General features: G+C 40.3%; 1 protein-coding gene across 1 annotated transcript in view; it reads right to left on the reverse strand.

Moving 5' to 3' along the window:
* The window catches only part of adam19b (ADAM metallopeptidase domain 19b), a gene marked incomplete at both ends in the record, with an annotated part of 53,142 nt that overhangs the window by 22,645 nt on the left and 21,280 nt on the right, over positions 1 to 9,217 (reverse strand).

A 9,217-nucleotide genomic window follows, 5' to 3' on the forward strand; every position in this document is an offset into this window, starting at 1 on the left:
TCTATGTTAAGAGGTTTTATTACTATCCTATCTTACTGTTAGTTTCCTCTATTTCTTTTTTTTAAAGATGACTTCTTTTCGCCTAAATAGTTTTGGTTTTAAAGAGGAGTATTGAACTTGATATTATAATATTGATATATAGGATTTGATTATATAGATTTGATGGTATAGATTTGGTGATATAGATTTGATTACATAGATTTGATGGTATAGATTTGGTGATATAGATTTGATGGTATAGATTTGATGATATAGATTTGGTGATATAGATTTGATGCTAGATAATGATGACAGTTGATCGTTGCTGATGCTCTGTGTTTGAAACTGAAACTAGCCCTCAGGAGAAACTACCATCTGTCCAAGATAGAGAGATAGAAAAGATGGGTAGAGGTATAGAAAAGATGAATGGATAGAGATATGGGTAGAGGTATAGAAGAGATGGATGGATAGAGAGATGGATGGAGGTATAGAAGAGATGGAAGGATAGGATATGGGTGGAGGTATAGAAGAGATGGATGGATAGAGAGATGGGTGGAGGTATAGAAGAGATGGATGGATAGAGGATGGGTGAGGTATAGAAGAGATGGATGGATAGAGAGATGGATGGAGGTATAGAAGAGATGGATAAGAAGATGGGTGGAGGTATAGAAGAGATGGATGGATAGAGAGATGGTGGAGGTATAGAAGAGATGGATGATAGAGAGATGGGTGGAGGATAGAAGAGATGGATGATAGAGAGATGGGTGGAGTATAGAAGAGATGGGTGGATAGAGAGATGGGTGGAGGTATAGAAGAGATGGATGATAGAGAGATGGGTGGAGTATAGAAGAGATGGATGGATAGAGAGATGGATGGAGGTATAGAAGAGATGGATGATAGAGAGATGGGTGGAGGTATAGAAGAGATGGATGGATAGAGATTGGTGGAGGTATAGAAGAGATGGATGGATAGAGAGATGGGTGGAGGTATAGAAGATGGATGGATAGAGAGATGGGTGGAGGTATAGAAGAGATGGATGGATAGAGAGATGGATGGAGGTATAGAAGAGATGGATGATAGAGAGATGGTGGAGTATAGAAGAGATGAGGATAGAGAGATGGGTGGAGGTATAGAAGAGATGGATGGATAGAGAGATGGGTGGAGGTATAGAAGAGATGGATGGATAGAGAGATGGTGGAGGTATAGAAGAGATGGATGGATAGAGAGATGGATGGAGGTATAGAAGAGATGGATGATAGAGAGATGGGTGGAGGTATAGAAGAGATGGATGATAGAGAGATGGGTGGAGTATAGAAGAGATGGAGGATAGAGAGATGGATGGAGCTATAGATAATCTTGAGTTTGTTCTAGCTATTCGTGTGAGCCCTCAGCCAAACCCAGTGATGAAGAAAGATGTCTCCCAAGTGTGCGTGTGTGTGTGTGTGTGTGTGTGTGTGTGTGTGTGTGTGTGTGTGTGTGTGTGTGTGTGTGTGTGTGTGTGTGTGTGTGTGTGTGTGTGTGTGTGTGTGTGTGTGTGTGTGTGTGTGTGTGTGTGTGTTCAGCATGGTCCAACTGCATTCCTTAGTTTTATGGATCTGGGAGAGAGAGAGAGGGAGAGAGAGAGAGGGAGGGAGAGAGAAAGAGAGAGACCCATAACAGCTGGTAGTGTGTGGTTTAATATTTGAATGAAAACAGGAAGTGTGGATTGAGACAGACTTTGAACCAATCAGAGCACAACAAAATAACATCTGCCAAAGACCCCTGAATGTTTGTTGGTCTGTCTATAGAGCATCTGCGTGTGTTTGACCAGACTATCACATACTCCTAACTATGAGTTTACCAGAGTGACACTCCAAATTCAGCATGAACCCATTCAGTTAGGACGTTAGAAAAGTCCAGAAGTAAGAGTTGACTGAAAGCCCTGTTCACAGTGTTGTTGGACAAACAAACAGTCACTCTATTGATGTAGACATAGTTATTATCCAAATGTCTGGGGGAAAAATAGTTTTTCTGACCGGACAGAAAGGTTTGGGATTGTATATGTTGTAGATAGGATTGTTTCTTTAATAGGGTTGAGTCTGGGTTGCTCTTTATTTCTGTCTCTCTGTGTAAATCTATCTCTGTCTCTCTCTGTGTATCTCTCTTTATTTCTGTCTCTCTGTGTATATCTATCTCTGTCTCTCTCTGTGTATCTCTCTATATTTCTGTCTCTCTGTATCTCTCTATATATCTGTCTCTCTGTGTATCTCTCTATATATCTGTCTCTCTGTGTATATCTATCTCTGTCTCTCTCTGTGTATCTCTCTATATATCTGTCTCTCTGTGTATATCTATCTCTCTCTCTCTCTGTGTGTCTCTCTTTATTTCTGTCTCTCTGTGTATATCTATCTAGAGAGACACACAGAGAGAGACAGAGATAGATATACACAGAGAGACAGATATATAGAGAGATACACAGAGAGAGACAGAGATAGATATACACAGAGAGACAGATATATAGAGAGATACACAGAGAGACAGATATATAGAGAGATACAGAGAGACAGAAATATAGAGAGATACACAGAGAGAGACAGAGATAGATATACACAGAGAGACAGAAATAAAGAGAGATACACAGAGAGAGACAGAGATAGATTTACACAGAGAGACAGAAATAAAGAGCAACCCAGACTCAACCCTATTAAAGAAACAATCCTATCTACAACATATACAATCCCAAACCTTTCTGTCCGGTCAGAAAAACTATTTTTCCCCCAGACATTTGGATAATAACTATGTCTACATCAATAGAGTGACTGTTTGTTTGTCCAACAACACTGTGACAGGGCTTTCAGTCAACTCTTACTTCTGGACTTTTCTAACGTCCTAACTGAATGGGTTCATGCTGAATTTGGAGTGTCACTCTGGGTAAACTCATAGTTAGGAGTATGTGATAGTCTGGTCAAACACACGCAGATGCTCTATAGACAGACCAACAAACATTCAGGGGTCTTGTGCAGATGTTTATTTTGTTGCTCTGATTGGTTCCAAGTCTGTCTCAATCCACACTTCCTGTTTTCATTCAAATATTAAACCACACACTACCAGCTGTTATGGGTCTCTCTCTTTCTCTCTCCCTCCCTCTCTCTCTCTCCCTCTCTCTCTCTCCCAGATCCATAAAACTAAGGAATGCAGTTGGACCATGCTGAAACACACACAACACACACACACACCACACACAACACACACACACACACACCACACGACACACACACACACAACACACCACACACACACACACACACACACACACACACACACACACACAACAACACCGCACACTTGGGAGACATCTTTCTTCATCCACTGGGTTTGGGTGAGGGCTCACACGAATAGCTAGAACAAACTCAGAATTATCTATAGCTCCATCCATCTCTCTATCATCATCTCTTTATACTCACCACTCTCTATATCCATCTCTTCTATACTCCACCCTCTCTCTATCATCCATCTCTTTATATCCATCATCTCTCTTCCATCTCTCTTCTATCCTCCAACCCATCTCTTATCCATCCATCTCTTCTATACCTCCACCATCTCTTATCCATTCCATCTCTTCTATAATCCACCCATCTCATCTATCCATCCATCTCTTCTATACCTCCACCCATCCTCTCTATATCATCTCTTCTATACCTCCACCATTCCTCTATCATCTACTCTTCTATACTCACCCATCTCTTTATCCATCCTTCTAACCTTCCACCCAGTCCTCTACCATCCAGTCCTCTTCTATACTCCACCAAATCTCTCTATCCATCCATCTCTTCTATACCTCCACCCATCTCTCTATCATCCATCTCTTCTATACCTCCTCCATTCGCTATCCTCATCTTATACCACTCGCATCATCTCTTCTAACCTCCACCATCTCTACTATCATCCATCTCTTCTATACGTCCACCCATCTCTCTTATTCCACCCATCTCTTCTATACCTCCAACCATCTCTCTATCATCCATTCTTCTATCTCCACCATTCTCTATCATCCATCTCTTTTCTATACCTCCACCCATCTCTCTATCCATCCATCTCTTCTATACCTCCACCCATCTCTCTATCCATCCATCTCTTCTATACCTCCACCCATATCTCTATCCTTCCATCTCTTCTATACCTCCATCCATCTCTCTATCCATCCATCTCTTCTATACCTCTATCAATATCTCTATCCATCCATCTCTTCTATACCTCCACCCATCTCTCTATCCATCCATCTCTTCTATACCTCTACCCATATCTCTATCCATTCATCTTTTCTATACCTCTACCCATCTTTTCTATCTCTCTATCTTGGACAGATGGTAGTTTCTCCTGAGGGCTAGTTTCAGTTTCAAACACAGAGCCATCAGCAACGATCAACTGTCATCATTATCTAGCATCAAATCTATATCACCAAATCTATATCATCAAATCTATACCATCAAATCTATATCACCAAATCTATACCATCAAATCTATGTAATCAAATCTATATCACCAAATCTATACCATCAAATCTATATAATCAAATCTATATCATCAAATCTATATAATCAATTCAATACTCATCTTTAAAACCAAAACTATTTATGGCAAAAGAGTTCATCTTAAAAAAAGAAATAGAGGAACTAACAGTACAGATAGATAGTAATAAAACCTCTAACATAGAGGAACTAACAGTACAGATAGATAGTAATAAACTCTAACATAGAGGAACTAACAGTACAGATAGAGAGCAATAAAAACTCTAACATAGAGGAACTAACAGTACAGATAGATAGTAATAAAAACTCTAACATAGAGGCACAGAATAAGTTAGAGGAAAACTAATAGAAATGGAGGGACTTATTTAAGAAAGTGTAATATATTGTAAAAATAAAGCAAACTGTATGGGATATGGGTATAAATGCACCAATTTTTTTTTTTTWATCTTCAACATAGAAATTCTAACAAAAATAATGTATAGAAATGTGTTATCCATGATTTACCAAACTATATTTTGAAAGAGGAAGCAAAGTACTTTAATTTAATTCTCCTCCATTTCCACTAACTGAAGTTAATTGAAAGGATTTGTTTTCTATGAATAATGTACAATTAACAGCTATACAGGAAGACTCATGTGAAGACCTAATTACAGAGGAGGAACTTCTAGATTCAATTAAAGCCTTCAAGTCTGGGAAAACTCCAGGGCTGGACGTCATACCAGTTGAGGTATATCAAATATTTTTCAATGTACTCAAAGGTACGTTATTAACATGTTTTAACCACTCTTTAAAATGGTAGACTATCAGATACTCAGCAAGAAGGTCTGATTTCACTATTACTGAAACAGGACCCAGGTGGTAAATATTAAGATCCAGTCCACCTAAAACACTGGTGACCGCTTACACTTCAGTGTTGTGATGCCAAAATCCTAGAAAAATGCATAGCGCATAGAATAAAAAATGTATTGTCGGATATTATTCATTCAAATCAGACAGGTTTCTTACATGGACGATAGATTGGAGATAATATAAGACAAGTACTGGAAACAAAAGAACACTATGAAATATCTGGGAAACCAGGTCTTGTATTCATAGCTGACTTTAAAAAGGCCTTTGATAAAGTACAACTGGAAAGAGAAACTCTTATACAATGGGTTAAAGCTATATATAGTAACCCTAGATGTAAAATAGTCAATAATGGCTACTTCTCGGAAAGCATTAAATTGTCAATAGGAGTAAAACAAGGCTTTCCACTATCGCCATATCTATTTTATTATGGCCATTGAAATGTCAACTATTAAAACTGGATTCAAAAATAACATCGAGGGGCTACAAATTCAGGTCTTAAAAACAAAAGTGTCATTGTACACTGACGATTCATGTTTTCTTTTAAATTATCTTTTGGTTCCCTGTACAGCCTCATAGAGGATCTAGATACTTTTTCTAACCTCTCTAGATTAAAACTGAATTATGATAAGTGCCCCATATTACGTATTGGATCACTGAAAAATGCAACTTTTACATTACCGTGTAGTTTACCAATAAAATGGTCCGGCGGTGAAGTGGACAAACTCAGTATTCATATCACAAAAGATAGAATGAATTTTAATAGAAAGTTATCCAATTTAGATAAGATTTTGCTACCATGGAAAGGACAACACTTGTCTATTTGTGGAAATATCACCCTGATTAATTCTTTAGTCAAATCCCAGGTTACTTATCTATAGGATCGGTGTATCTATAGGATCGGTGTATCTATAGGATCGGTGTATCTATAGGATCGGTGTCCCTAAACCGGGAAGGTTGTTGCTAACTTGCGCTAATGTGACTAGAATGACGTTGTAAACAACAGCCAACTTTCCAGGACAAAGACATGTCTTATATGGGCAGAAAGCTTAACTATTGTTAATCTAACTGCAGTGTCCAATTWACAGTAGCTATTACAGTGAAAAAATACCATGCTATTGTTTGAGGAGAGTGCACAACAACAAMACACTTTTATCATGACAACTGGTTTGATACATTCACCTCTGAAGGTAAATAATGTMCTTACATTCAGTAATCTTGCTCTAATTTGTCATCCTGAGGGTCCCAGAGACAAAATGTAGCATAGTTTTGTTTGATAAAATACATGTTTATATTCAAATGTAGAAACTGGGTTTTCCAGTTTGAACCCCTGCTGTCTCTGCATATTCCACTTGATTTAGAACGGCAAGCCAGACAAAATTAAACGGGCCTATTTATATAATGAATAGGAATTTGAAATACTATTGAACACGGGGTGAGCCATTCATACTAATGGCTCACCCCGTGTTCAGAAATGGCAATTTTCCCTTAATTTGGATTACAAACTCTCACTTTCGGTTATTTGAATTTGAAATAATCTCCAAAATATTGCTATTTTTAAAACAAGCAATAGATAGCTGGTTGAAATTTCAGTTTAATCCTACAGAAAAGACAGAACTAATATAACAAATATTATGGTTAAACTCAAATATAATAATTGATTAAAAAAATAAAAAATAAAAAGATGTCTATATGTAATCTTTGTCAATTTATATTATAATTCGGACTGGTGGAGTTATGTTGCAAATGCAGTTAACAAAAATCTATGGAAATGTCTTCTCTATCCAAAATTACAACTAACTGACTGCAGCATTACTGAAAAAATGGAGGAGGCAAGTGGAAAGCGGAAGAAGGTAAGGAACTTGTCTGTCGGCATTAAAGACCAAAATTGGCTAAAGTGATAAATAAAAAAGTATACCAGGTCCATTTAAGGACGAAAAATGTACAGCTGCACCATACAGGTTGCAAAAATAGTTGGGAAGAGATTTTAAATGTACCAATTCCATGGCACATGGTTTATGAACTGATACACAAAACCACGCCGGATTCAAAACATAGAGTTTTTCAATTTAAATGATTATACAAAATACTTGCAACCAATAATGGTGGCAGTTTTTGGTCGCAGGTTCAGGAAAGGCTGAAAAAATTCAACATTTCTTGGAGCTAACTCTGCAAATAGCACTGCTGGGTGATTTGATAAGTCATAGTCAATAGATCAMTAATATAATAATACTCTTAGCGAAGGTGTTAATCTTTAATTTACAATCTCTAGAAACTGTGAGAATAGGAAGGTTCAGAACTTTTGTGAAAAGTCACAGCGCAGTTGAAAAATATGTGGCAAACTGTATGGTCTTCAGAGATAGATGGGAGGGGTTGAAGGTAGCAGAAGGCTGGGACTGGATGGTCTTCAGAGATAGATGGGAGGGGTTGAAGGTCACCAGCCTTATCCCCCTGCCCCAGTGCCTTAACCTCACCAGCCTTATCCCCCTGCTCCAGTCCTAGATCTCACCAAGCTTTTAATCCCTGCCCAGTCCTTACTGTACACCAGCCTTATCCCCCTGTCCAGTCCTAGAGCCTCTGCACCGAGCCTTATCCCCTGCCCAGAAGTCCTTAGGAACCTCACTCAGCCTATCCCCTGCTCCAGTCCTTAACCTCACCGACCCCCAGCCTTATCCCCTCACTCTCCAGTCCTTAACCTCACCAGCTCCGCCCATCAGACTCACCCTTACCCCCCAGTCCTTAACCTCACGCTAGCTCGTATCCGCCCTGCTCCAATTCCTAGATCTCACAGCCTAGCGTCTATCCTCCCTGCCCCAGTCTACAACTCACCACCCTTATCCCCGCTGCACGTGCGTAGACCCTCACACCTAAGTCCCTATCGTCATCTACCTCCCCCTGATCCAAACCTTCGAAACGTCCTCACTCACTAGCCTTTGACCACCACTGCTCAGTCTCGCTAACGACCTTCACCAGCCTTAATCCCCCTAACCCGTTCCAGTCCTTAGACCTACCAGCCTTATCCCCTGCAAACCAGTCTAGACCTCACGCAGCCTTATCCCTCTGCTCCAGTCCTAGACCTCACCAGCTCCAAATCAATGGATGTTTATCCTCAGGTTGAGGGAATAAGGAGATTAAAGTTTCTCTCCTCTTTTTACCTTGATCATTTTTCCTTTTCATCTCCTTTCCTCTGTTGTCGCCGGCTGTCGCTTGCTACTCCCTCTGCTTCCTCTCCGCTCTCCTTCTCTCACTCCTTCTCTTCCTTCTCTATTTAGTCTGTCTCTTTTTTGCCTCTTGTCTTTGAATCAGCTTTAATGCATAACCTTGCTGTGATTTGCGTGTGGTGAGTTGTGTGAGTGTGTGAGTTGTGTGTTGTGTGAGTGTCGCAGGCTTTAGTCTAATGAAGGCCTGTGGTGGGCCAGAGGAGGACGGTGATTTGGGTTAAGAGTCAGGCGGGGCTGTGCTGCTCGACTCAGAGAGAGACAGAGAGAGAGAAAGCGGGAAAAGATGGAGGAGGGGAAAAGAGAGTACATGGAAGTACAAGGGAAGGGTAGAGGTCAGGAAAGACAGGCGAGCTATGACACGAGAGGAGACAATTTGGTCGGTCGCGGGGGAGGGTTATGTGGTGTTCAAAATTCTGTTTATTGTCCTGTTCCCTGCCCTGCACTCGCCTCCCTCCCGACTTCCATTCTGAAAGTACCTGAACCCCTGCCTTTGGACTATAGTACTCTCTGTCCACCCCTCTCCTCTCCTCTGTCCACCCCTCTCCCTCTGTCGCAGCCCTCTCCTCTCTCTCTGTCCACCCCTCTCCTCTCCTCTCCTCTTTTCCACCGCCTCTCCTCTCCTCTGTCCCCCATTTCCTCTGTCCACCCCTTTCCTATTCCCCC

This window comes from Salvelinus sp. IW2-2015, linkage group LG8, assembly GCF_002910315.2.
Source record: "Salvelinus sp. IW2-2015 linkage group LG8, ASM291031v2, whole genome shotgun sequence".
NCBI lineage: Eukaryota > Metazoa > Chordata > Actinopteri > Salmoniformes > Salmonidae > Salvelinus > Salvelinus sp. IW2-2015.